Source organism: Corythoichthys intestinalis, chromosome 13 (assembly GCF_030265065.1).
Source record: "Corythoichthys intestinalis isolate RoL2023-P3 chromosome 13, ASM3026506v1, whole genome shotgun sequence".
Classification (NCBI taxonomy): Eukaryota; Metazoa; Chordata; class Actinopteri; order Syngnathiformes; family Syngnathidae; genus Corythoichthys; species Corythoichthys intestinalis.
Genome location: NC_080407.1, coordinates 53,499,074 through 53,522,808, shown reverse-complemented (window position 1 = coordinate 53,522,808; position 23,735 = coordinate 53,499,074). Strand labels below are relative to the sequence as shown.

Below are 23,735 nucleotides of genomic sequence, written 5' to 3'. Positions count from 1 at the left end.
CCTTGTTACAGGTTGTTTTATTCTTATAACGAACAGGAGATGATGACACAGAATTCGGGAATAAAAAAGAACAAAGAATTTACACTTAAAGACAGACAAACAGAAAAGACAAGACATAATGGTACCAGGAGACAAAGAAAAAAATGCCTCCAGCCTCCCTGTGCATAGCCTTTTTCCTCCCTTCTCACTGGGGAGGGTCTCTCCCTCCCCCATCTTGCTAGCACCCGCATATATTCTCCAGATGTGCAACTATTCAATGGCATTCACTGAAAAAAGGAAAAAGAACTTGTCTTATGATGAAAAATGCAATGTCCACATATGATTATGTGAATAAATGTTAAATCCAACATTCACATTTGTAGCACTGCAATGCATGCTAGGAGTTATGTTGGATGACAACAGTGTTGACAGCAGGGGGCGGCGATGGCCAAATAAAGCTTGTTGAAGCAATGAAGCTTTGCAGCCAATTTGTTCAAAGCTTCATGAGGGTTCATTTGGTCTTATTACAGTCTTATGATGCCGCTGTCAAATAAAGTGTTAGCGGTTGATATGTTTTAGTGTAAAAATCTCATAATACAGTGAGGACAGCTTCGGTTTACAGGCTTCGGCTTAGCGTCTTACCTCGGGAGGAGTGGCCGCTATCGGCGAGCCTTCCCGTCGTCGCCCGGCCGCAGCCTCCGTCATCTGTCGGTCCACGTTTCCGGATCGGCGGGATACGAAGCGTGCCTGCCGGGACATTAGCAAAGCCCGGTTGCAGAATCGCTTGATAGATTGCCTTTCGACACTCGAGTCGTGGTTTTACAAGGGTTCGGACAGAACATGACGGGCCTAACCTAGCATGTAATGTCATAAATGCTAACAAGCGCCGCTGACAGCGGTAATGTAGGAGGAACATGTCAGGTTAAAGGTCAGCTTTCCGTCAGCGCTAAGCTAGGCGGCCGGTCACCTAATGGAGCGCACAGATGGAATGCCATTACACCGCCACTGCGCTGCCGAGGGATTTACCTTGTGAGTGTGTCAGCTACTTTTAAATGTGTTGCATCTAACAATCTGTGACAACATTTTTGGCTTTGTGCCAAGACTCACAATCAAACGAAACTTTTTTTAGTGCCTTTTCACCCTTCTGCTGTCAACTGAAATAGTTTTGTCAGTAGTAGTAGTATGAGTAGTTCATTCGCCCTGCCCAGGTTAGTAAAATACGTCACAATAGAGAAACGCTAACGTATGCTAGCATATTTAACACAGACTCCACCATCAGTTGCAAAGACAGCTCCCTAATTGCGCCCAGGCAGAACGCCGAGTTGGCTTTCACTGTGATAAATTCAAACACACTGCGTTCTAACGCCGGATTTAGGTGGAAATAGGACTAATGTTTTGATGCATATAGCAGGCAGGAGTGTCTTAAGAGTGATTTGGTCGAGGATTCAAGATAATTATTATATTAAATAGCACCATGCATGCACTTCGAAACGTTGTGAATACAATTAAATGAATGGGAAAAAATAGGGTAACTTTAGCTTGAAATATTTACGTAAAATTAATGATGACTGCCCCGGTTTTTTTTTGTTGCTTTTAACCAATAATCTAGACTGTTTTATGTTCATATCTATAGAAATTTTGGGATTTACACATTTATTTACAATAATTTTCAACTTAAAAAGCTCTTTGTTTTATGATGGCCGCCATGTTGGATTTTGTATCTATACACAATAGCGTAACTTTAGCTTGAAATATTTACGTAAAATGAATGATAACTGCCCGTTTTTTTGCTTTTAACCAAAAATCTAGACTGTTTATCTTCATATCTTCCAAAATGAAAGTCCGGGATTTACACATTTGTTCAAAATAATTTCCAACTAAAAACGGTCTGTTTTGTGACAGCCGCCATGTTGGATTTTGTATCTACGGTATACACAATTGCATAACTTTGGCTTGAAATATTTACGTAAAATGAATGATAACTGCCCCGTTCTTTGCTCTTCACCAAGAATCTAAACTGTTTTACGTTTATATCTATAGAATTTTGCGTGATTTAAGCATTTATTTACAAGAATTTTCAATTTAAAAAGCTCATTGTTTCGTGACGCCATGTTGGATTACACAATACTGTATCTTTGGCTTGAAATATTTATGTAAAATGAACGATAACTACCCGTTTTCTTTGCTCCTAACCAAGAATCCAGACTATTTTACGTTCATATCTATAGAAATTCCGCGATTTAAGCATTTTTATTTACAAGAATTTTCCTTTGTTTCGTGACGGCAGCCATGTTGGATTACACAATACTGTAACATTGACTTGAAATATTTACGTAAAATGAATGATAACTGCCAATTTTTTTGCTTTTAACCGAGAATCTAGACTGTTTTACGTTCATATCTATAGAAATTCTGCGATTTAAGCATTTATTTACAAGAATTTTCAGTTTAAAAAGCTCTTTGTTTCGTGACGGCAGCCATGTTGGATTACACAATACTGTAACTTTGACCTGAAATATTTACGTAAAATGAACTATAACTGGCCGTTTTTTTTTTTTTTTTGCTTTTAACCAAGAATCTAGACTGTTTTACGTTCATATCTATAGAAATTCCACGATTTAAGCATTTATTTACTAGAGTTTTGTGTAAATAGCTCTTTGTTTTGTGACAGCAGCCATGTTGGATTACACAATACTGTATCTTTTTATTGAAATATTAACGTAAAATGAATGATAACTCCCCGTTTTTTGCTTTTAACCAGGAATCTAGTCTGTTTTACGTTCATAATGATTCTCGCAGGCACCGTCTGTCTGCATTACTCTAACACACTTAATATCATTAACCAGGGAATAGTATCGTTTCTCGTATTTACTGTTTGTATTATTCTAACACACCCGATACAAAATAAATAGCACTTATAACAGAGTTTAAGGAAAACAAGCATAATATGGGGCATAAAAGATACACGACACCTTATTATCACGGAAGCCCAACGTTTGCGTCATGACGCACCAACTCTCGCAATCAGTTCTTCCGGACAGTCCAGAAGAAATGGCGGGACGCTCTGTCCCAACACAAGGAGCACCAGAGAACGCCCGATATCCAACTGACAATACGACTGACAACCCTCCAAGAGCCCCTTTGACGATGAGGTGGCAAAATCTACAACCCTCGTTGCCCGGACAACAGTAACTCCCGAATCCTCCTGTCCAATCCACAAACAGACAATAATCCTAAACACATCCTTTCTCCTGCCCACAGCCCGCCCTGCGAGAGCCTTCAAAAGACTAAATGTTTAACTAAGCGTTTTCATTTTTTTTCTCGGGAACCTTTTGTCGACTTCTCATATGGTGACCTTAAAACGAGTCCGCCTCCTCGCCTGAGTCTGTTTCGCCTTTGTTTGATCGCTGTCTACTTGTCAACTTGTTCTCGGTGAGCCATCTTTAAACCTTTTTGTGCATCTAGCATAAAATCTGAGAATTTTACATTTGTATCGTATCCTGAGCTACTCAGAATTTCCCATCCCTAGCGTCTAGAGCCATCAATCATAGTCAACAAGTTAAAAGCTGGTTCAAATCTAGTTTACTGCTAGTCCTGAGTTTATCACTAGTAGATGTCCAATCCATTTGAACTGAGAAAACCGTTCCACTGAAGATTGACTGACATTCGCCGAGCCGGAAAGGGAGAAAATAGAACTTTTGACGCGATAAGACAACACATTATTCATCTGAGAGGTGACAGAGCAAACACGACGTCGAGGAAAAGATTACAAAATCACATTAGGATGACGCACGACCTTTCAATTACACAACCTTGACGGCAGCAACAAGTCCTTGACGACTGTGCGCACACTTGAAAAGAGATGCGTTCATTGGCTGCCACCTGTCCCGTTTTGAATGGGTTGGACACCTAGTCAATAGTAAAAAAATATACTAAAATCATTCATTCGTCCGTATACTTTCAACACATTGAGTGATGTTTCAGTCTATTGATGAAGTGAAGTTAATTACACTTGTACTACAGGAGGGGCGGATTGGGGCGAGTGCAGTGGCCCTGGAGTCATTGAAAGACCGGCTCACTTCATGGACGTTGTTCGAATCTATCCAGCCAGCAACAGAGAGGTCCACTACTAATATTCACTAATTGTGGATTTACAGTACCACAAAAATGAGAACTGTAACTTGTAACCAGATCAAAGTCCACATGTAGGAATTTTAATTCAAATTTGCCATATATTTCTACAGTAAAAATGCATAGTTTGGAGCTTGTGAGTAGTCAGAGAGGTCCACGACTAATATTCACCAACCTTGGCCAGAACTTATTCAAAATGTTGGATTTACAGTACCACAAAAGTGGGAACTGTAACTTGTAACCAGATCAAAGTCTACATGTATGAATTCTAATTCAAATTTGCTACATATTTGTACAGTAAAAATGCATAGTTTTGAGTATGCAAGTAGTCAGAGAGGTCCACTACTAATATTTAACAACCTTGGCCAGAACTTATTCATAATTTCGGATTTACAGTACCACAAAAATGAGAACTGTAACCTCATCAAAGTATACATGTAAGACTTTTAGTTTTTCTAAATATCGGTTGAGTAAAAAATGCATAGTTTTGAGTCTGGGAGTTGTCAGAGAGGTCCACTACTAATATTCACCAACCTTGGCCAGAAATTATTCAAAATTTCAGATTTACAGTACCAAAAAAATCAGAACTGTAACCTGTAACCAGATCAAAGTCTTCATGTAGGATTTTTAATTCAAATTTTCTAAATATTGGTTATGTAAAAATGCATAGTTTTGAGTCTGGGAGTTGTCAGAGAGGTCCACTACTAATATTCACCATCCTTAGGCAGAACTTTATTCAAAATTATGGATTTACAGTACCATAAAAATGAGAACTGTAACCTGTAACCAGGTCAAAGTTCACAAGTAGGAATTTTAACGCAAATTTTCTAAATATTTCTACAGTAAAAATGCATCGTTTTGAATATGTGAGTAGTCAGAGAGGTCCACTGCTAATATTCACCAACCTTGGCCAGAACCTATTCAAAATTGTGGATTTTCAGTTCCACAAAAATGAGAACTGTAAGTTGTAACCAGATCAAAGTTCACATGTAGGAATTTTAATTCAAATTTTATAAAAATATGTAAAAATGCATCATTTTGAGTATGTGAGTAGTTGGAGAGGTCCACTACTAATATTCACCAACCTTGGCCAGAACTGATACAAAATTGTGGATTTACAGTCCAACAAAAATGAGAACTGTAACTTCATCAAAGTATACATGTAGGACTTTCAATTAATTTTTCTCAATATTGGTCCAGGAAAAATATATAGTTTTGAGTATGGGAGAAGTCAGCGAGGTCCACTATTATTATTCACCAACCTTAGTTAGAACTCATTCAAAATTGTGGATTTACAGTACGACAAAACTGAAAACTGTAACCAGATCAAAATACACATGTAGGAATTTCAATTCAAATTTTCTAAATATTGGCACAGTAACAATACATCATTTTGAGTATGTGAGTAGTCAGAGAGGTCAACTACCAATTTTCACCATCCTTGGCCAGAATTTATTCAAAATTATGGATTTACAGTACCACAAAAATGTGAACTGTGACCTGTAACCAGATCAAAGTCCACATGTAGGAATTTCAATTCAAGTTTTCTAAATATTGGTACAGTAAAAATGCATCGTTTTGAGTGTGTGAGTAGTCAGAAAGGTCCACTGCTATTATTCACCAACCTTGGCCAGAACCTATCCATAACTGTGAATTTACAGTACCACAAAAATGAGATGCGATAAACTAGATATGACTTAATTTTATGGACTTTTGATGTGGATGTTGCCCCTGCCAACATGGCCGCCCCGAGGCCATGCTAGTAGGGGCGATGAAAAGTCTTTTCAAACTTCTGCCATGATCTGAAATGAGTTCATCACGTCCATTCGCTGCCCCCCTCCGACTTCAAATGGATTGGACGTCTCATGAGCTAATAATCCAATTTCAGACTTCCTTTCTTTTCTCAACAAGGTTCCCACATCAAAAAATTCAAGTCCAGCAGGCCCGACAAGGTTGAAGAGGACGCCACACTTTGATGCTAACGTCTTCATTTTGCCTCAATGGCAAACAACGCGCAATTCTTTGATATCCGAACATTTTCAACAGCCCAAAAATGGTATCACTACTTGTCAGTAAGGCTGTCAAGGTGCTCTCTGCCCTCGAGTGGGCAGCATCAAGCTCCCGCCGCTGTCAAGCGCGTACTTTGTTGCATTTCAATTGCAAAAAAAACCGCGTACATTTCATCCGGGAATAAAAACGAGCTGCCTCCGAGTGGCAATTAGCCTCTTATCCGTTGAAAAAGCACCAAGGCGTTCCTAAATCTTCCTCGGAGAAGACGAGACGGATGAAAAGTCCCATTAGTCTGGCCGGCGTCCAGGCTTTCTGGGCGTTGGCGGAGAGTTCAAAGTCAACGGAGACAATGTCGAAACGGTGGCGTACGTGTTCCCACAGCGCGCCAAGGTCAATAAAAAGCACATAAGGAGGGATGCGACAAAAGCAAAACAAGGCTCGTTTACTAATCGCTAAGACGACAAATACTGCATTCTTGTCGTTAATACTAGTGCTGCAACGATTAATCGATAAAAAATATTCGAATGAAATTTTGTTGCTTCGAGTATTCGTTTAATTGAAGTGGCGTTGTAATGGTTTATTTTGAAAGTGTTTACATTTAGTTTTATTGATTAGGGTGGATGCACTGCCCTCTGGTCTGCCTCATTTCACATGGCTGAATCCAACTGCTCCCTGTTAAGACCAACGTAAGCTAGGTTTTTGTTTGGGCTAATGTTTTTTAATGCGTTCGTAATTTAATTTGTAGGTATATTTAGCCAGTTTTTGTGGGAATCTGAGTCTGAACCATTTGTTTAGAGCATTGTAAAAAAAAAAAAAAAACGTTAGCATTGTATAGCATTTAAGCTAGTGGACTTTTGCTATGTAAGTTAGCAAATTGTTCTTTTGATGTACATAGATTCTCATTTATTTTTTGTATCGTTTGAGGCCCATCCCAGGTATTTTAATTTTTCATGTTCCTTATCCGATTACTTGATTATTTGAACTAACTAGTTCATCGATTAATCGACTACTAAAATAATCGATAGCTGCAGCCCTAGTTAATTCATTACAAATCAGCAGTTCAAATGAATTGGATTTGTGTTGTTGTCAATGGCAGGTCATGAGTTAACTGGTCTGTCAAACTGGTGGATCGTGGGCCAGATCCGGCCCGCCTCATTATTTTTGCTTGGCTCGGAAAAGCAAATCATGTGCATCAACTCCATATTTTTCAGAAAAATAGTCCAGAAAGTAGAGGATACTAACTGTTAGTTCCTCTTTCTAAAAATAAAAAAAACAGCTAATTTTGAAACACATCATTTTAAAAAACATTCAAACACAACTGAAAAGAAAGTGCAGCTAGCTTGACCACGGGATTAGAAAAATGCGGCTCACTTCAGACTGCAAGCATAAAAGCAAGTGTAAAAGGGTTTATTGAACACACACACAAAAAAAAAACACATTATCGTGAATAGGGAGACACAAAAAAGGTCCAAAAGGGAGACACAAAAAGGTCCGTGACAGGACCATTACCAAAAAAAAAAAAAAACCATGACAGAAAACCACGGTGAGAGGCAGACAAATGAATAAAACAAGGCAATGATGCAACTAGCAATGAAGGGATATACAAACTGTTAAATGGCAGCAAGTCAATAACTCGGCAAGCCGCCTAGGATCGGTTTAAAGACACTGCTGATGACTTTTTATGTCAGTTTAGGAGATAGCTCAGCTTTGGGAAATGAGTCACTAAAGGGGGTCTGGGAGAGGGAACTTGGTGTTGAAATAGCTGGGGAACTGCGGGACAACATTTGGACAAACGCCAAAAAAAAAAACTTTGTAACCGAACAAGAGCGATTCAGTTAAAGATTTTACATCGAGCATATGTCGCTCCCAATCGTCTCTCTAAATATAGGAAAAATGTTTCTCCAGTTTGTCCTAAATGTAAGACAGAAATTGGTGCTCTTACACCAAAACATTTAGCGTTTATTTTACGTAAATATGTCGAATTACAATGCTACTCTGCTAGCGAATGAGGATAGCGGGCCCCTGATTCAAACAAAGCTTTTCTGCTGAAAATTCTTGTGAATAAATGCTTAAATCCCCGAATTCTTCATAGATATGGACGTAAAACAGCCTCAATTCTTGGTTAAAAGCAAAAAAAAAAAAAAAAAAAAAAAGTGCATTTTGCGTTTATTTCACGTAAATATGTCGAAGTTACTCTGTTAGCAACTGAGGCTAGCAGCCGCCTGACGTAAACAGAGCTTTTCTGGTGAAAATTCTTGTGAGTAAATGCTAAAATCCCCGAATTCTTCATAGATATGGACGTAAAACTGTCTCGATTCTTGGTAAAAAGCAAAAAAATGTGCATTTAGCGTTAATTTTACGTGAATATGTCGAAGTATAATGCTGTTCTGTTAGCGACTGAGGCTAGCAGCCGCCTGACGAAAACAGAGCTTTTCTGGCGAAAATTCTTGTGAATAAATGCTAAAATCCCCGAATTCTTCATAGATACGGACGTAAAACTGTCTCGATTCTTGGTTAAAAGCAAAAAAATGTGCATTTAGCGTTAATTTTATGTGAATATGTCAAAGTATAATGCTACTCTGTTAGCGACTGAGGCTAGCAGCCGCCTGACGTAACCAGAGCTTTTCTGGTCAAAATTCTTGCGAATAAATGCTAAAATCCCTGAATTCTTCATAGATATGGACGTAAAACCGTCTCGATTCTTGGTTAAAAGCAAAAAAAAAAAAAACTTGCATTTAGCATTTATTTTATGTAAATATGTCGAAGTGCAATGCTACTCTGTTAGCAATTGAGGCTTGTGGCCTCCTAAACAGAGCTTTTCTGGCAATTTTTTTTGTTAAATGCTTAAATACTCGAATTATTCATGGGTATGGACGTCTCGATTCTTGGTTAAAAGTAAAAAAAAAAAAAGTGCATTCAGCGTTTATCTTGCGTATATATGTCGAAGTACAATGGTACTATGTCCGCGAATGAGGCTAGCGGCCCCCTGATGTAAACAGAGCTTTTCTGGTGAAAATTCTTGTGAATAAATGCTTAAATCCCCGAATTCTTCATAGATATGGACGAAAAACAGTCTTGATTCTTGGTTAAAAGTTAAAAAATCGTGCATTTGGCGTTCACGTAAATATGTCGAAGTACAATGCTACTCTGTTCGCGAATATAGCTAGCGGCCCCCTGATTTAAACAGAGCTTTTCTGGTGAAAATTCTTGTGAATAAATGCTTAAATCCCCGAATTCTTGATTTATATGGACGTAAAAGAGTCTCGATTCTTGGTTGAAAGCAAAGAAACCTTGCAGTTCGCGTTTATTTTATGTAAATATGTCGAAGTACAATGCTACTCAGTGAACGAGGCTAGCGGCCGCCTGACGTAAACAGAGCTTTTCTGGTGAAAATTCTTGTGAATAAATGCTTAAATCCCCAAATTCTTCATAGATATGCACGTAAAACAGTCTCTGTTCTTGGTCAAAAGCAAAAAAAATTTGCATTTCGCGTTTATTCTACATAAATATGTTGAAGTACAATGCTATTTTGTTAGCGAATAAGGCTAGCGGCCCCGTGATTTAAACAGAGCTTTTCTGGTGAAAATTCTTGCGGATAAATGCTTAAATCCCAGAATTCTTCATACATATGGACGTAAAACGGTTTCCATTTTTGGTTAAAAGCAAAAAAAAAAAAAAACGTGCATTTAGCATTAATTTTACGTAAATAAAAGTACAATGCTACTCTGTTAGCGACTGAGCTTTTATTTTAACGTTTATCTTTTAAGAATGACAAATCTGTGGTTTTCTGAAGTAATCTGAAAACATCAAGAAAATGTTTCCTGACAATAACATATTTACATAACAAGGTTAGGAAATATATACATTTAAAAAATTAAACGAAAATTTTGCTTAAGAGGCTCAGAATTTGGGTTGGATTAGGTCAGTGACACTATAATGTGAGCCAGTCCTCCCAGATTAAAGGAATTGGACGTCTATTGTCGTCAATGGCGTGCGATGACTTCGCGGGATGGACGATGACCCGTCGCTTAAAGAGCTGAGAAATCGTTGGAGGTGACCCAAGGCGATTGCGTCACCGGAACTTTCCGGCCATAAAGCCCTTAGTGCTTTACGGAGGCGTCCATTAGCGGTGATGGGGGTCAGCGCACCCGCTAAATGCGACCCCCGTCATTTGCGGCAGGTGCTAAGTAATAAAAGCTTCTGAGAACGTCAGCTTCCACCGCAGGCGAATCTGTGCGCTGATGTATGTTCACCAACGGCGACAGGGCCAATTTGACCTTCACGCTTTGAAGGACGGAGGTCGCGGATGGAGGCGGGACCTGCGGCAGTAGGAGGAGCTCCTCCGCTCTAGACCCGAGGCCAACCGGGGCTCATTAACATGCCGTGCGCGACCTCCCTTTCCTCGCGTGCTGTAAATCAATAAAAGAGTCATCGCACGGAACTACGACATCACGTCTCTCGCTCCTGGAAATTAGCCAGCGTGGTACCGGCGCTACATGTCTCGAAGAGCAAAAATGTGACTCATGATTTCTCCCTACGTCTTTGGCTGCCATTGACGGCGCTAGACGTCTAATTGAACATTCGTGGGCTGATGATGATTTTGAACGTTTTACATTAAGGGTACAACAATATATCGAAAAAGGTGATATATAACTATATAATATAATAACAATATATATAATATATAATATAATATATAATATATAATATAATAATAATAACGACTTTGTAGCCCAAAAGGTTATCGATATGTAGGGGTGCAGCTATCGATTACCGTAATTTTCAGACTATAAACACCTGACTAAGCGTCCACCCATCAAAAATATTTTTCAACCTGTCCTGTTCAGCTGTTCTACACAATGGAAGTCGTAAGCGTCCGGTTGGTCTGAGCAGTTTTAATGTTCCACATTGAGAGTATGTGATCATTCAACATACCTTGTTTATTATGACAAAGCTTTATTGCTTCAAGAAAAGAAACACAAACAACAACAAGAAATACATTGAACGCCTACACTAACTATGAATATGTTGGTGCTATTGTCAGCTATATGTATTTCCGGTTGACACCATGTGGGGGGGCCTGTTGACTAGGGAAAGAAGGGGAGGGCGGTGGGGGAGGCTATAGGCTAAGTGATTGGGAGGGATGGACTGTGCAGTACACAAATCAGCTCTGTGATCTAGAAACCAGTAATCTTGTGAATCCCTTGTGAGTGTAAGCCCGTCGGCAACCGACCCCATCGCAAATCCAGGCATCTAATCACATCCAGCAGCGCACGACCCCCACCAAACACGCGACAGCCACGCAGATGAGTGGAGACGCCGCGCGGGCGCCACCCAGCCAGCCCGGGGAGGGAGGGCGGTCTGGGGCAGCGCAGCCAATCCCTCCTCCCACAGCCCAGCAAAGGAGCCATCTTCACCCCCCAGGGATCCAGGGTGGTCCCCTGGGCCACCCGCGCCCCTATCAACCGGCCTTCAGGGATGGGAAGCGTGGACACAACACCAACCCCACGCCTACCCCCATTCGACCACCTGGCCCATGAGCCACAGCAGCTGCCCCCCAACAGGCACAGCACGCCATGGGACCCCAACTGCCCACCCCGCCCAGGGCAGGGCAAGGTCCCAGGCAACACCCAGCCGATACACCGGTATCCAGCCAGCCTGGGGAGGGAGGGCGGTCTGGGGCAGTGCAGTCCATCCCTCCTCCCGCAGCCTAGCAAAATTGAAGGTGTTTTAGACCCAACAATCTCAGATTTTTTTTTTTTATGTTTTACAAGTTAGACCTGTTGAGAAACTAATTGCTGACAGTGTACTATAAGTCCCACTTGTGGTTATGTGTGCAATTGCCCGTGCTGTGCAGAGTATAGCCTAAATAATTGTAAATTGTTATCATAACATATACACCATGGGCATTATCTGAATTTGAGGCTTATAAGTCCCACCACATGGCAAGTGTTGTTTTCAGCACCTTTTTCTGCGTATGTTCCGTGGCCTGTCCCCGTCTCGTCATTTGTACTTTGCGATCCGGCACCTTATGATTTACAAACAGGGCCGGCCCAGGCCATTTGGGGGCCCTAAGCAAAATCATGCCAAGGGGCTCATATTTTTGGCACACCATTTCGTCACAGTGTACTGTGAAACCCATACATGCAATCCAACCCATACGTCCATATTTTGTATATTTATCAGATTTTGTTGCACTGCATACTTCAAACTTCTCACCCCAAATGATTGTCAGTACTTACAGTAGATAGCGCCAAATCTTTTTCTAAAAGAGGGAAAAGAAAGAATTTAAGGAAGAACTTTTATTTTTTAAGCTTGAAATTAAGTATCAAAACTCACAAAAGTAAACTGTAGTAAACAAAACAGAATATAAATTAAACAATTGCCAGATTGGGCGCCCCCTAGGTGTCAGGGGCCCTAAGCAGCTGCATAGTCTGCGTATAGGCTGGGCCGGCCCTGTTTACAAATTAAGCACAAAAGTAACATTAAAAAATCTTTCTCTCTTCCCCAAATACAACACAAGTTCATTCATAAAACTGTTCAAAAATCACTCCCACTCAAATCGAAACGGACGTCTATCGCCGTCAATGGCGCCGAAAAAAATTCTCAAGCACAGCGAGCGCTGCCGATTCACGCCGCTTTTCCTTTCAAAGAAGATGGAGTGTCAGCCGACTCCACTCACAGTCAAAGAGCAAGAAAAAGGTAAAAAGATGGGGGACTGTTGCCATGGCGAAGGTGCTGTAAAGCAAAGAAACGCTTTTGTGCTGCGTGTCGTTCGGGCCGGCACGACGCATTTCAACCTCCGTTAGGTTTTCCTGTGGCCAAAGCGGAGACGTTTTGTCGGTATGCACAACGCACGCACGCGTCCACTGGGCATGCGGCTTCCATGTCTGATTGTTTTCTCGCCGCAAAGCCTCCGCCCGCGCCTCATTGTCTTTATCTCCCACCGACTCCATTATTTTGCCGTTTCATTTCAGGATGACCCGTGTAATTGCCTACTCCAGAAGGAGAAAAACAAAAGGAAAAACACTGCTGCATTCGTGTGCCGTCGGTCTACTTGACTGGAAGGCACGTTTACAGGTTTTAACAAAAAATCAATCAGGAAGCACAAAAAAATGATTTCATATTGATTTATTTGTTACTATCATGTTACATACTGTATTTTCCGGACTATAAGTCGCAATTTTATCATGGGTTAGCTTTAGGTGCGGCTTATATATGTTGTGTTTCACTCTGACCACATGTTTAGCTTGTTTTTCTCCATTTTACTATTATTACTTTAAAATATAATGCTGTGTTCACGTGCACTGGGAAAGATGATCCTTATCACTTGCTAGTTGCTAATTACGAGTACATCCTGTTCATTTCTTTTGTCATAGTTTTAAAAAAATAAAAAATAAAACAAAGATTGCAGTCCTGGACTGTAAACAAGCACATTTATGTAAGTGCTCTACTCCGACTACCAAACAAGTGCTAACCTGTAACCAAATATGATCACAAACACTTGGTTAAAAAATTTACAAAAAAAAGCCTTACTATGAATGGTCGTTTTTTTACGAAAAAAAAGCCTTACTATACATGGTCGTTTTTTTTACAAAAAAAAAAAGCCTCACTATGGTCTTTTTTTTTTTTTTTACTAAAAAAAGCCTAACTATACATGGTCGTTTTTTTACCAAAAAAAGCCTTACTATACATGGTCGTTTTTTTACAAAAAAAAAAAGCCTTACTTATACATGGTTGTTTTTTTTTTTTTTTTTACAAAAAAAGCCTTACTATACATGGTCGTTTTTTTACAAAAAAAAAGCCTAACTATACATGGTCGTCGTTTTTTTTTTATTTTTTTTTTACAAAAAGCCTTACTATACATGGTCGTTTTTTGTTTTTTTTTTTTGCAAAAAAAAGCCTTACTATACATCAACGTTTTTTTTTTTTTTTTTTTTTTTTACAAAAAAAAGCCTTACTATACATGGTCGTTTTTTTACAAAAAAAAAGCCTTACTATACATGGTCGTTTTTTTACGAAAAAAAGCCTTACTATACATGGTTGTTTTTTTACGAAAAAAAGCCTTACTATACATGGTTGGTTTTTTTTTTTTTTTTTACAAAAAAAGCCTTACTATACATGGTCGTTTTTTTACAAAAAAAAAGCCTAACAATACATGGTCGTTTTTTTTTTTTTTTTACAAAAAGCCTTACTATACATCATCGTTTTTTGTTTTGTTTTTTTTACAAGAAAAAGCCTTAGTATACATGGTCGTTTTTTTTTTTTTTTTTAACAAAAAAAAGCCTTACTATACATCAACGTTTTTTTTTTTTTTTTTTTTACAAAAAAAAGCCTTACTATACATGGTCGTTTTTTTACAAAAAAAAAAAGCCTTACTATACATGGTCGTTTTTTTACGAAAAAAAGCCTGACTATACATGGTTGTTTTTTTGTTTTTTTTTTACAAAAAAAAAAGCCTTACTATACATGGTCGTTTTTTTTACGAAAAAAAGCCTTACTATACATGGTTGTTTTTTTTTTTTTTTTTTTACAAAAAAGCCTTACTATACATGGTTGTTTTTTTACAAAAAAAAGCCTGACTATACATCTTTTTTTTTTTTTTTTCCCAAGAAAAAGCCTTACTATACATGGTCGGGTTTTTTTTTTTTTTTACAAAAAAAAGCCTTACTATACATGGTCGTTTTTTTAGGAAAAAAAAGCTTTACTATACATGGTCGTTTTTTTACGAAAAAAAGCCTTACTATACATGGTTGTTTTTTTTTTTAATTTTTTTTTTTTTTTACAAAAAAAGCCTTACTATACATGGTCGTTTTTTAAAGAAAAAAAAGCCTCACTATACATGGTCGTTTTTTTACGAAAAAAAGCCTTACTATACATGGTTGTTTTTTTTTAATTTTTTTTTTTTTTTTACAAAAAAAGCCTTACTATACATGGTCGTTTTTTAAAGAAAAAAAAAGCCTCACTATACATGGTCGTTTTTTTACGAAAAAAAGCCTTACTATACATCAACGTTTATTTATTTATTTATTTATTTATTTATTTTACAAAAAAAAGCCTTACTATACATGGTCGTTTTTTTACAAAAAAAAAGCCTTACTATACATGGTTGTTTTTTCACGAAAAAAAGCCTTACTATACATGGTTGGTTTTTTTTTTTTTTTTACAAAAAAAAGCCTTACTATACATGGTTGTTTTTTTACAAAAAAAAGCCTTACTATACATCGTTTTTTTTTTTTTTTTACTAAAAAAATCCTAACTATACATGGTTGTTGTTGTTTTTTTTTAACAAAAAAAAGCCTGATTATACATCATCGTTTTTTGTTTTTTTACAAGAAAAAGCCTTACTATACATGGTCGTTTTTTTTTTTTTTTCATGAAAAAAAGCCTTACTATACATGGTCGTTTTTTTACAAAAAAAAAGCCTTACTATACATGGTTGTTTTTTCACGAAAAAAAGCCTTACTATACATGGTTGGTTTTTTTTTTTTTTTTACAAAAAAAAGCCTTACTATACATGGTTGTTTTTTTACAAAAAAAAGCCTTACTATACATCGTTTTTTTTTTTTTTTTTTTTTACAAGAAAAAGCCTTACTATACATGGTCGTTTTTTTACGAAAAAAAGCCTTACTATACATGGTTGTTTTTTTACGAAAAAAGGCCTTAATATACATGGTCGTTTTTTTACGAAAAAAAGCCTTACTATACATGGTCGGTTTTTTACAAAAAAAAGCCTTACTATACATGGTCGTTTTTTTTTTTTTTTTACTAAAAAAATCCTAACTATACATGGTTGTTGTTGTTTTTTTTTAACAAAAAAAAGCCTGATTATACATCATCGTTTTTTGTTTTTTTACAAGAAAAAGCCTTACTATACATGGTCGTTTTTTTTTTTTTTTCATGAAAAAAAGCCTTACTATACATGGTCGTTTTTGTAAAGAAAAAAAAGCCTTACTATACTTGGTCGTTTTTGTAAAGAAAAAAAAAGCCTTACTATACTTGGTCGTTTTTGTAAAGAAAAAAAAAGCCTTACTATACATGGTCGGTTTTTTTTACAAAAAAAAGCCTTACTATACATGGTCGTTTTTTTACGAAAAAAAGCCATACTATACATGGTCGTTTTTTTACGAAAAAAAGCCTTACTATACATGTTTTTTGTTTTTTTTTTAAACAAAAAAAAGCCTTACTATACATGGTTGTTTTTTTTTTTTTTTTTTTTTTTTTTACAAAAAAAAGCCTTACTATACATGGTTGTTTTTTGTTTGTTTTTTTACAAAAAAAGCCTGACTATACATCATCGTTTTGTGTTTTTTTTTTTTTTTACAAAAAAAAAAAGCCTTACTATAATACATGGTCGTTTTTTTTACGAAAAAAAGCCTTACTATACATGGTTGGTTTTTTTTTTTTTTACAAAAAAAAGCCTTACTATACATGGTCGTTTTTTTACGAAAAAAAGCCTTACTATACATGGTCGTTTTTTTACAAAAAAGCCTCACTATACATGGTCGTTTTTTTTACAAAAAAAGCGCCTTACTATACATGGTCGTTTTTTTACGAAAAAAAGCCTTACTATACATGGTCGTTTTTTTACGAAAAAAAGCCTTACTATACATGGTTGTTTTTTTTTTTTTTTTTACAAAAAAAAAGCCTTACTATACATGGTCGTTTTTTTACGAAAAAAAGCCTCACTATACATGGTCGTTTTTTTACGAAAAAAGCCTCACTATACATGGTCGTTTTTTTTTACAAAAAAAAAAAGCCTTACTATACATGGTCGTTTTTTTATGAAAAAAAGCCTTACTATACATGGTCGATTTTTTACAACAAAAAAAAAAGCCTCACTATACATGGTCTTTTTTTTTTTTTTACTAAAAAAAGCCTAACTATACATGGTCGTTTTTTTACAAAAAAAAAAAAAAAGCCTTACAATACATGGTCGTTTTTTTACGAAAAAAAAGCCTTACTATACATGGTCGTTTTTTTACAAAAAAAAAGCCTTACTATACATGGTCGTTTTTTTACAAAAAAAAAGCCTTACTATACATGGTCGTTTTTTTACAAAAAAAAGCCTTACTATACATGGTCGTTTTTTTACAAAAAAAAAGCCTACTATACATGGTCGTTTTTTTACAAAAAAAAAAAGCCTTACTATACATGTTTTTTTTTTTTTTTACGAAAAAAAGCCTAACTATACATGGTCGTTTTTTTACAAAAAAAAAAAAAAGCCTTACTATACATGGTCGTTTTTTTACGAAAAAAAAAGCCTTACTATACATGGTCGTTTTTTTACAAAAAAAAAAGCCTTACTATACATGGTCGTTTTTTTACAAAAAAAAAAAGCCTACTATACATTTTTTTTTTTTTACAAAAAAAAAAAAGCCTTACTATACATGGTCGTTTTTTTACAAAAAAAAAAAAAAGCCTTACTATACATGGTCGTTTTTTTACAAAAAAAAAAAAAAGCCTTACTATACATGGTAATTTTTTTTACAAAAAAAAAGCCTTACTATACATGGTAGTTTTTTTTACGAAAAAAAGCCTTACTATACATGGTTGGTTTTTTTTTTTTACAAAAAAAAAGCCTTACTATACATGGTCGTTTTTTTACGAAAAAAAACCTCACTATACATGGGCGTTTTTTTTACGAAAAAAGCCTCACTATACATGGTTGTTTTTTTTTTACCAAAAAAAAGCCTTACTATACATGGTCGTTTTTTTACAAAAAAAAGCCTTACTATACATGGTCGTTTTTTTACAAAAAAAAAGCCTACTATACATGGTCGTTTTTTTACAAAAAAAAAAAGCCTTACTATACATGTTTTTTTTTTTTTTTACGAAAAAAAGCCTAACTATACATGGTCGTTTTTTTACAAAAAAAAAAAAAAGCCTTACTATACATGGTCGTTTTTTTACGAAAAAAAAAGCCTTACTATACATGGTCGTTTTTTTACAAAAAAAAAAGCCTTACTATACATGGTCGTTTTTTTACAAAAAAAAAAAGCCTACTATACATTTTTTTTTTTTTACAAAAAAAAAAAGCCTTACTATACATGGTCGTTTTTTTACAAAAAAAAAAAAAAGCCTTACTATACATGGTCGTTTTTTTACAAAAAAAAAAAAAAGCCTTACTATACATGGTAATTTTTTTTACAAAAAAAAAGCCTTACTATACATGGTAGTTTTTTTTACGAAAAAAAGCCTTACTATACATGGTTGGTTTTTTTTTTTTACAAAAAAAAAGCCTTACTATACATGGTCGTTTTTTTACGAAAAAAAACCTCACTATACATGGGCGTTTTTTTTACGAAAAAAGCCTCACTATACATGGTTGTTTTTTTTTACCAAAAAAAAGCCTTACTATACATGGTCGTTTTTTTTACGAAAAAAAGCCTAACTATACATGGTCTTTTTTTTTTTTTTACAAAAAAAAGCCTTACTATACATGGTCGTTTTTTTACGAAAAAAAAAAAAAAAAGCCTTACTATACATGGTCGATTTTTTACGAAAAAAAAGCCTTACTATACATGGTCGTTTTTTTACAAAAAAAAAAAGCCTTACTATACATGGTCGTTTTTTTACAAAAAAAAAAAAGCCTACTATACATGGTCGTTTTTTTACAAAAAAAAAAAGCCTTACTATACATGTTTTTTTTTTTTTTTTTTTTACGAAAAAAAGCTTAACTATACATGGTCGTTTTTTTACAACAACAAAAAAAAAAGCCTTACTATACATGGTCGTTTTTTTACGAAAAAAAAGCCTTACTATACATGGTCGTTTTTTTACCAAAAAAAAAAGCCTTACTATACATGGTCGTTTTTTTACCAAAAAAAAAAGCCTTACTATACATGGTCGTTTTTTTACAAAAAAAAAAGCCTAACTATACATGGTCGTTTTTTTACAAAAAAAAAAAAAAGCCTTACTATACATGTTTTTTTTTTTTTTTTACGAAAAAAAAGCCTTACTATACATGGTCGTTTTTTTACAAAAAAAAAAGCCTTACTATACATGGTCGTTTTTTTACAAAAAAAAAAGCCTTACTATACATGGTCGTTTTTTTACGAAAAAAAGCCTTACTATACATGGTTGGTTTTGAGCTGTAGATCTCTGCAGTTCATCCAGAGTGATCATGGGCCTCTTGGCTGCATCTCTGATCAGTTTTCTCCTTGTTTGAGAAGAAAGTTTGGAAGGACGGCCGGGTCTTGGTAGATTTGCAGTGGTCTGATGCTCCTTCCATTTCAATATGATGGCTTGCACAGTGCTCCTTGAGATGTTTAAAGCTTGGGAAATCTTTTTGTATCCAAATCCGGCTTTAAACTTCTCCACAACAGTATCTCGGACCTGCCTGGTGTGTTCCTTGGTTTTCATAATGCTCTCTGCACTTTAAACAGAACCCTGAGACTATCACAGAGCAGGTGCATTTATACGGAGACTTGATTACACACAAGTGGATTCTATTTATCATCATCGGTCATTTAGGACAACATTGGATCATTCAGAGATCCTCACTGAACTTCTGGAGTGAGTTTGCTGCACTGAAAGTAAAGGGGCCGAATAATATTGCACGCCCCACTTTTCAGTTTTTTATTTGTTAAAAAAGTTTAAATTATCCAATAAATGTTGTTCCACTTCACGATTGTGTCCCACTTGTTGTTGACTCTTGACAAAAAAATTAAATTTCATATCTTTATGTTTGAAGCCTGAAATGTGGCGAAAGGTTGCAAGATTCAAGGGGGCCGAATACTTTTGCAAGCCACTGTAACTGGAAACTCAAGAGAGCCATGACATTATGTTCTTCACAAGTGTATGTAAACTTTTGACCACAACTGTATGTATTTCTTTAGCAGAAAATACGACTTGAGGGGACATTTACATGCAATTTTTCACTTGACAAGTGGTATTTACCATAATTACGACAACCCACGAAGGCAACATTATACTCAAAGTGCAACTTATAGTCCCAAAACACGGTCATTTTGAAAGATTTACGATACTATACTAATACTTATACTAAGTTTGGAAGCCAAGTTGGATTTTGAGAAACTCTCAGCTATCATAATAAAATAACTAGGGCTGTCAAAATTATCGCGTTAACGGGCGTTAATTAATTTTTAAAATTAATCACGTTAAAATATTTGACGCAATTAACGCAGATGTCCCGCTCAGACAGATTTAAATGACAGTACAGTGAAACGCTCACTTGTGTTTTATGGAGTTTTGCTGCCCTCTGCTGGCGCTTGGGTGCGACTGATTTTATAGGCTTCAGCACCCATTACATTGTGTCAGTAATTATTGACAACAATGGCGGGCTACTAGTTTATTTTTTGATTGAAAATTTTACAAATTTTAATAAAACGAAAACACTAAGAAGGGTTTTAATATAACATTTCTATAACTTGTACTAACATTTATCTTCTAAGAACTACAAGTCTTTCTATCCGTGGATCACGTTAAGAGAATGTTAATAATGTTAATGCCATCTTGTTGATTTATTGTTATAATAAACAAATACAGTCCTTATGTACCGTATGTTGAATGTATATATTCATCTTGTGTCTTATCTTTCCATTCCAACAATAATTTACAGAAAAAAATGGCATATTTTATTGATGGTTTGAATTGCGATTAATTGCGATTAATTAATTTTTAAGCTGTAATTAACTCGATTAAAAATTGTAATCATTTGACAGCCCTAAAAATAACATTTCTCCACTAGAAAGTACAAGTTAAGAGGGCGTTTACATCCAATTTTCAACTTGACAGGTGGTATTTACCTTAATTATGACACCACACGATGGCAACGTAATAGTACTCAAGTTGCGACGTATTGTCCAAAAATACTGTAATTTCTTTTTGAAAGATATTCTATAGTGTTATAGTACTATAGCGCATGCTACCACACATGCAATTTTCCACTTGACGAGTGGTATCTACCGTAATTACGACACCAAACGAAGGCAACGTTATACTCAAGGTGCGACTTATTGTCCCAAAAATACGGCCATTTTGAAAGATATACTATAGTGTCATACTGCTATACTGTATAGCACAATGCACACATGCAATTTTCAACTCGACAAGTGGTATTTACCATCAAAACGACACCACACAAAGGCAACATTACACTCAATGTGCGACTTATAGTCCCAGTAATATGGTCATTTTGAAAGACATACTATAATCTTAATATATTATAGTACTATATTGTTTAGCGCTTGCTACTATACATGCAATTTTCCACTCGACAAGTGGCTTTTACCATAAAAACGACACACAAGGTGCGACTTATAGTCCAGAAAATATGGTCCTTTTGAAAGATATATTAAGATATATATGGATTTTCGGAAAATCATAATAAAGTATCATAATAAAATCCCATTTCTCAAGTAAAAAATACGACTTGAGGGGGCGTTCACATGTACCATAATTTTTGGACTATAAGCCGCACCCACCAAATTTGACACAAAAACGGCATTTGTTCACAGATAAGCCGCACTGGACTATAAGACGTGGCTATCCTCACTGTATTATGGGATATTTACACCAAAAGATATTAATCGGTAACACTTAATTGACAGCGGTATCATACCAAGACCAAATGAACCACCAAGAAGCTTTGAACCAGTTGGCTGAAAAGCTTCATTGCTTCAAGAAGCTTCATATGGCTATCACTGCTCCCTAGTGGGAGACAGTCAACCTCTGCTGCCACCTGCTATCAACACTGCTGTCGTCCACCATGCCTCCTAGAATGCATTGCAGCGCTACAGATGTAAATACCAATCAAAATTCATTTTCTGTGCTAGTTATTTCTTCAGTTACTGTTCCAGTTGTTTCATTAATTGCTAGTTATGGTATTTGGTAACACTTTATTTGACAGTGGTTTCATAAGACTGTTATAAGACAATCCTAATTATGACATGACACTGTCATGAGCATTAATGAATGCTTATAACACATGTTATTTAATGTCATTTGGCAAATTATCTCACTTTTGAATGGATGTAAAAAATCTGAGCTGGACATAAATGGAGTTAGTGATATAATTTGCTAGTTGACAACTAATGACATCTGTCATAATCATTCAGTAATGCCCATGATAAAGTCATGTCATAATTATGACGGTCTTATGACGCCACTGTCAAATTAAATTTGACCTATTAACCCAAATAAATCAACAAATAAGCAGCACTGGACTATAAACTGGAGGATTCAAAATGAAGGAAAAAAGCTGCGGCTTATAGTCCGAAAATTACGGTACCATAATTTTTGGACTTTAAGGCACACCCACCAAATTTGACACAAAAACGGCATTTGTTCACAGATAAGACTGTCATGAGACCAAATGAACCACCATGAAGCTTTGAACCAATGGGCTGAAAAGCTTCATTGCTTCGAGAAGCTTAATTTGCCCATCACTGCTCCACCTGCTGTCAACACTGTTGTCGTCCAACATGCCTCCTAGCATGCATTGCAGCACTACAGATGTAAATAACAATAACAATAACAATAACAATTCATGTTCTATGCAAATTTCTTCAGTTACTGTTTCAGTTGTTTCATTTATTGCTAGATATGGTATTTGGTAACTCTTTATTTGAAAGTGGCGACATAAAACTGTCATTAGACAATCATCATTACGACATGACACTGTCATGAACATTAATGAATGCTTACAACTGATTTAATTCAGCGTTATCCGGCAAATTATCTCACTTTTGAATGGATGTAAAAGATCCCAGCTGAACATAAATGGAGATAGTGACATTGTTTGCCGGATGACACTTTATGACATGTCATGAGCATTCAGTAATGCTTGATAGTGTCATGTCATAATTATGACGGTCATAAGATTTATAACACATATTTGGTAACATTTTATTTGACAGTCGTGCCATAAGACTATCATAATTATGACATGACACTGCCATGAGCATTAATGAATCCTTATGACAGATGTCATTTTGTGTCATTGGCAAATTATCTCACTTTTGAATAACTTTAAACGATCCCAGCTGGACATAAATGGAGTTAGTGACATAGTTTGCCCGATGACAACGACATCTGTCATAAGCATACATTAATGCCCTGGATAGTGTTATAATTATGACGGTCTTATGACGCCGCTCTCAAATAAAGTGTTACCTATTAACCCACATAAATCAACAAATAAGCCGCGCTGGACTATAAGCCGCAGGATACTGAGGGAGGGAAAAAAGTAGCAGCCTATAGTCCGGAATTTACGGTAATATTCCATTAAAAAAGTGGCATTTACTGTAATTACAGCACCACACAAAGGCAACATTATACTCAAGTTACGACTTATTTTCCAATTTCCAAACAATACAGTCACTTTAAAAATTAATTTAATGTTACAGTTATAGTACTATACTGTATAGTACTTTACTATAGCAGTTTCCCCCCAAGTTTAGAAGCCTTAGTGGGTCATTTCCCACCAAATCATCAAAAATCGGCAAGCTAACAAAACAGCAGTTGTCATTCAAAGACCATCTTGAGACGTTTGGTGTGCGTCCCGGCCTCCACATTGCAGGCGCTGTGTGGCGAACACCAAAATACACACAGCATGCACAATGAGGAAACCGCAACTCACCGTTTCCTCG

The 23,735-nt window shown here is 36.1% G+C and overlaps 1 protein-coding gene across 1 annotated transcript in view; it reads right to left on the bottom strand.

The window, feature by feature from the left end:
* The window catches only part of htr2cl1 (5-hydroxytryptamine (serotonin) receptor 2C, G protein-coupled-like 1), a 38,069-nt gene that overhangs the window by 5,402 nt on the left and 8,932 nt on the right, over positions 1 to 23,735 (bottom strand). The window contains exon 2 of the mRNA XM_057855465.1: positions 622 to 726. The gene's annotated coding sequence lies outside the window, so the exon portion shown is untranslated. The remainder of the gene's footprint in view (positions 1 to 621; positions 727 to 23,735) is intronic.